Below are 6,018 nucleotides of genomic sequence, written 5' to 3'. Positions count from 1 at the left end.
CAGAGGAGCGGCGTCCACTCCGTCTGGTTGACGTCTCTCAGCCTCTTGAGCCACGTGAGGCCCTCCTGTGACATCACCAACATGCGGTGGCCACGTGGGTAGCACGCGGTGGCTGACAGTCATGAAGTCCCAGGTTCAAATCCGCTCTTTTATTAATTTTTGTTAAAATATGTTTTTCTAACTTGAATCGAAAAAAAACAAATGTAAACCGTAACATCGATGTTTTTTTGACAATGCAATATTTTATTATTACAAAAAAACATCGAAATGAATGTGAAAAACGACGATGGTTTAATAACCAAGAACATTTACAACATCTGCTACTACCTCGTGGGCTAGAGGAGAATGTGGTTTGCTTTTGCAGCCGGCGATCCAGGTTCAATTCCCACACTTGTTTACGAATTTTTGTTTACGTGATGACATCATCACGCAATTAAAAATTTGCGTGATGACGTCACTATGCAATCTAACAACTGCCACCGCTGCACGCAGTGCAATCACGACACCGTGCGGAGCCCCGCTTGCGTCTGTGAGGACGCGGTGGCTTCAAGCGATGAGAGACAACCCTGCAGTCTGGAGGTGCAAGGTTCGAATCTCAGCCGAGGACAATAATTCTCGGGACGTGGAACAAGCAAGACTTTCAAACGGTGAGTGCCAATGTGATCGTAATAACGTGTGTGTCGCCATGTATATCCCCAAGGCATTGTAGGAGATGTCTGAAGACTTGTCTGTGTGTCTCTCTGTGGTGTCTAATTGGCAGGTGCCTGGGACGAGATGGAGCCTCTGTGTGGGGGGTGGTGGCGATCCTGGACCAGATGTGAAGGAGACCTGGAGGACAGAGACAGATATTCTTTTTTTTACCAGTGGAGACCCACCACTAGGGGGCGCTGTTTCACCACCAGGGGGCGCTGTTTCACCACCAGGGGGCGCTGTTTCACCACTAGGGGGCGCTGTTTCATTGAAATTCCCATAGAAAGTGTCATTTGCCCCCAAACAAACGCATTTAATCCAATTTTCAGCGTAATTGAAGCGGTAAAGCCACGGTTTTATGCAACATCGCGGTGAAATCTGCGATTGAAATTCAAAAAGTGACGTGACGGTAAAAATCGTAATTTTCAAAAACAAACGGAGCGCCGCTAATAGTGCCACCTTCACGACCGATGGACAACAAGAGCGTGACGACGAAAACGTTGCGACCAAACACAAGGAGACTTGGAGAAAAACAAATCCTGTAAAATAACAATCCCACTCAAACCTAACCGTGTCAAATCGCTAACACCCATGAACACAGTGAAGTATGGTGAAGTAACCCCTCATGGACCCGCGCAGAAGCGGGAAGGGCTCCCATCCAGCAGTGGAGTGGACCAAAATCACTGCAGGTGTGCGATGGGCAGCCCAGTGAGAGGAGGCCGAAGGCCCAGCACCTGAATCATAGAGACCCTTCACATGAAAGTGGTGGATTGTGATTGGATGATTCACGTGTGGTGAGATGATTCACGTGTGGTGAGATGATTCACGTGTGGTGAGATGATTCACGTGTGGTGAGATGATTCACGTGTGGTGAGATGATTCACGTGTGGTGAGATGAGGCACTGCGATTGGCTATCAGCGTGTCTGGGTCGCCTCTGGAAAAGGTCGCGTCGGGTGGTGGCGGGTTTAACGGCACATTCATATTTACGCGATCTAACCCAAAACAACGTCTGATGGATATTGGTCGCGAAAGTCTCCGTGTTAAACCAGCTACGAACAGCTCAGTGGGCTGAACCTGGCAAATAAAGTCACGTGTTTAGTGTCAGGGGGTCTCTGAATCATGTTGTGTATAGTGTGTGGGAGGGGGAACGAATTATGTGTGCGTTACAAACTCTAAACTATTATCAATTATAATGACCCAGGCGATTAGGCAGAGCAGCCCTGCTGCCCACCCCACGGCACAGACTAAACATCGACATCCGCGTCTTTCCACTGCCACGCAGGCGCGTTCCCAATCATCGCGGCAACACCCAGCGCCACTGCTGTGCGTGTCAGTGGTGTGCGTGACAGTTCTGTGTGCCAGTGCCGTGTCAATTGCATGCATGTTGAACTTCGTTCGCGCCGTACGTAGCCGACAGTGCGACTCGGAGGTGTTCTGTGTTTGCTAATGAGGATGGAAGAGTTCCACTAAGCCAGCGGCTCTTCGCCTGGAGGTGCGAGACACGGACAGATTGTTCTAGAAGGTAAATTATCGAAAACACAAGTGGATCTTGGGCACGTAAGTACAATGACTGCTTCATCAAAGCCTCTGTATATATTAAACATTGTACTGTATATTTTTTCCGATTGAGAACTAAAGGGGTGCAGGCTGCAGTGAGGGCTACAAGCCACTGCACGAAGCTATCCATGAAGAAGGCTGCAACGTTGCGTGGGGAGCGGTGGGTGGCACAGTGGTTAGCGCACTGCACTACAGACCCGGCCACCAACATCCCGAGACGAGGTGTTCACGTAGTGGCAACACTCGTGACTCACAGCGACGTGCCTGGGTTTGATTCTCGAGTGGGGTGCTCTGCAGAGTCTGAGTTAGTGGTAAGTGTGTCAGTGGTTGTTGTAGGTTTTCCCCCAAATTCTGCACGCGTTTCCTCCCACAGCTAAAAACAAACCACGCTCGCACAATGTGTTTGGTATTTGCCAAACATCCCAATGCTGAAACACCGCACTGCAAATTACTCAACTGGGATTCAGAAGCAGCGGCAGCAGCAACATCGCCCCTCCTCCCTCCTGTGAACTACGCTTGGCAGGGCCCTCATGGTGAAGAGCTTTGAGGCCGAGTGAGGCGGTCCTGGGTAAACAAGCGGAGTGAATGGTCATGCTCGCAATACTAACACAGGACAGCGAGGGGTGAAGAGTTGAACTCCGTGAAGTATTAACGATCACTCCCATACTCACCCCACGCTCACCCCACGCTCACCCTACGCTCACACCACGCTCACCCCACACTCACTCCGCTTACACCACGCTCACCCCACGCTCACACCACACTCACCCCACGCTCATCCGACACGCATCCCACACTCACCCACGCTTACTCCACACTCAACCCACTCACCCCACGCTTACTCCACACTCACCCCACTCACTCCACACTCAACCCACTCACCCCACGCTTACTCCACCCACCCCACGCTTACCTCCTGCTCACCCCACACTCCCCCCCCCCCCGCTCACCCCACACTCCCCCCCCCCCGCTCACCCCACACGCACCCCACGCTCACCTCCCGCTCACCCCCACATCTCCCCATCCGGCCTTGCTCTGCCGGTTGGCGTGTGTTATGTAACCCAGCACCAATTTCATCAGCAGCAGCAGCAGCAATGGTCTATCCGCTGCTGGATGAAAGCCACGTGTTGTCATTGCTGTGATGCAGGCAGTGCGTGCCACAACCACGAACATTCGTTCAACCAATCATCTGGTGACGCTGATGCTGCGATGGCTGTGGTGCAAAGGCACAACCAACAGAAACATAGCCGACACATTCGTCAACAACAACAACACTGTGGCCTTAAAGGGCCGGCGCATGTGAGAGGGAAGCAGAGCGCCGGGAGAAACCCCACAGCTGACACCAGCTCTGTGGTTCTATCATCATTGGGACGTTGGGCCAATTCCAGTAATTGATAGTAAAACGTACAACGATATTGTCATTATATAATATATTTATATATTTGTTTTACGTGGAGGGGACATGAATGCCGAGTGATTCCGGCGGGGCAGCAGGGAGACGTCCACCCATGCAGCCACGAGAGGCGCCACCATCACCAGCACGGACACGAAGACAAACAGTGGCGCACAAGCACAATCACATACTGCATACACATGCATATGAGAACGAGGTTTTGCTGACTGGCTGGCTGGCTGGCTGCCTGGACGGACGGTCCCGAAGCCGTGCGGGCTGCTAGTGTAAGCAACACAAGAGTAACAAGCAGACGATATCGAAGAGAGAGAGAGGCTTTGCTATCTCGAGTGTTATTATGATCGCTCAACAAGGGGAGCCTCGCTGCATGGTGATAGCTGCCGAGTGCATTCACGCGGATTGCCGCTCGTTAAATATTGAGGCTTCTTTACCGAATTCTAAGAACATGGCTCTTCTTGTTATTTAGTTTCCCGACTCTTGCTCGAGACGATCACTGTGGGGATTGAGTGGGGGGGGGGGGGGGCAGACTGCCCAGCCCCCCCCCCTCCACACCCCCACGCACCCCCCTCCCTCTTCCCACACTCCAAACCCTTCAGGCTCAGAATGTCAGCGGATCGGAACGACGCAGCGAGCGGGAGGGGAGGTCTGCAGGGTCACAGGCCGCCTTCCGGGGGGGGGGGGGGGGCTTTGCGGGGAGCAGAGGCTCTGTGGGGGAGGGGGGTGATGGAGCGGGGGAGGGTGAGTAGGAGGAGGGTGAGGAGGAGGGGGAGGGTGAGGAGGGTGAGAAGGAGGGGGAGGAGGGTGAGGAGGAGGGGGAGGGTGAGGAGGGTGAGGAGGGGGAGGGTGAGGAGGGGGAGGGTGAGGAGGGTGAGAAGGAGGGGGAGGAGGGTGAGGAGGAGGGGGAGGGTGAGGAGGGTGAGAAGGAGGGGGAGGAGGGTGAGGAGGAGGGGGAGGGTGAGGAGGAGGGGGAGGGTGAGGAGGGTGAGGAGGGGGAGGGTGAGTAGGGGGAGGGTGAGGAGGGTGAGAAGGAGGGGGAGGAGGGTGAGGAGGAGGGTGAGGAGGGTGAGGAGGGGGAGGGTGAGTAGGAGGAGGGTGAGCGATGGAGCGATATCGAGACGAGGCGCGCGAGAGGGAGAGAGAGAGAGGCACTCGGAGGCACTTTCACGTGGGTCACCCTGAGCGGGCTCTTCCTCTCTCGCACGGCGGCCGATGTCCGTCGCAGGAGCTTGAGGAGCAGAGGTCGCAACCGGGTACCCGATACCCGTACCCTACCCGATACCCGGCTACCCGTACCCGGCCGGGTACGGGTAGCCCTGGTGCGGCCGGGTACGGGTAAGGAATCAAAACCCGTTTGCGACCTCTGTTGAGGAGGACAGGAGGAGCCGGGGACAACACCGGCCAACTACGCGTAGCTCCGCACGGATAGATTCAAGAATCGATGTCTCTGCACTACCATCCCTTCCGCTTACCCGCAACGCCCCCCGATGGCCAAGTCGTGAACCGCGGCCGGTGCCATGCGGGGTGGCGGGGCAGGCCCACGCCTGCTTAGCTTGTGAGATCAGACGCGATGGGGCGCACACAACGAACCTCATGACATACACAATCACCACGACCCCCCTGCTGCTGCTAGCGAGCGCCCTGAAGGCCGACACGGCAGACGATGGTGGCCAGCACCGCTGCCGACCGCCTTTGTCTCCCCAGTGGCGATGTTCGCTGCACACCGCGCCAGGTAATCGGCGTCGCCACCTTCTCGGCTGGCACGGAAGTCGCCCTCGCCACTGCGGGATCCTCACAAGCGCCGCCGTCATCGCCTCCACTCCACCACCCCCCGCTCGGCCCCAAATGGACCGGTCCACGACCGCGTCTCGTGGCAGCCGCAGCAGCTCGGGTTGGGAGGAGCCATGTGGCTCTGTCGGGGCGGGGGGGGGGGTGGCTGAGTCATTTGCAAATCGATTCAAGAATCGACTCTGTCGAAAACTCAACGCGTTCGGCATTACGAGCACTGTGTGGGCCTTGAGAGGAAATATATATGACAAAGCGACGTTTCAGGCAATGGTCCTTACCTAGCACAGCACCACGCCCGGACGCCTTTGCCTCCCAAGTGGCGAGGGTTACACACCGCACCGGGTCGCCATTTGAGGCTAAGTCGACCTAGGGGAGGCCCAGGACCGGTTCAGATACTCGTCACCGGTGTTGGCAGTGAGCGGGATCCCAACTCATGTCGCCGGATTGGAAGTGCCGCAGCGCGCTAACCGCTGCACCACCGCTCCCCCCGCACACACAAAGACAAAGATCCCCTGTGTAGACATAACGGCCTGTTGGAGCAAGTGTTGTTCGCGAGCACCTATGACGGCCGACA

At 55.8% G+C, this 6,018-nt stretch overlaps 1 long non-coding RNA gene across 1 annotated transcript; it reads right to left on the bottom strand.

The window, feature by feature from the left end:
• Positions 1-262: 262 nt before the first annotated feature.
• Positions 263-5,475, bottom strand: LOC133344146 (uncharacterized). Its single transcript, XR_009755319.1, has 3 exons — positions 5,129-5,475; positions 2,706-2,812; positions 263-828 (listed from the first exon to the last, which is right to left on the bottom strand). It is a non-coding gene; the product is annotated as an uncharacterized LOC133344146 (long non-coding RNA).
• Positions 5,476-6,018: the final 543 nt, after the last annotated feature.

This window comes from Lethenteron reissneri, chromosome 19 (genome assembly GCF_015708825.2).
Source record: "Lethenteron reissneri isolate LAM-NWPU_2019-01 chromosome 19, ASM1570882v1, whole genome shotgun sequence".
Taxonomy (NCBI): Eukaryota; Metazoa; Chordata; class Hyperoartia; order Petromyzontiformes; family Petromyzontidae; genus Lethenteron; species Lethenteron reissneri.
Note: the sequence above shows the minus strand (reverse complement) of the source record. Positions and strands in the feature narration are given on the sequence as shown.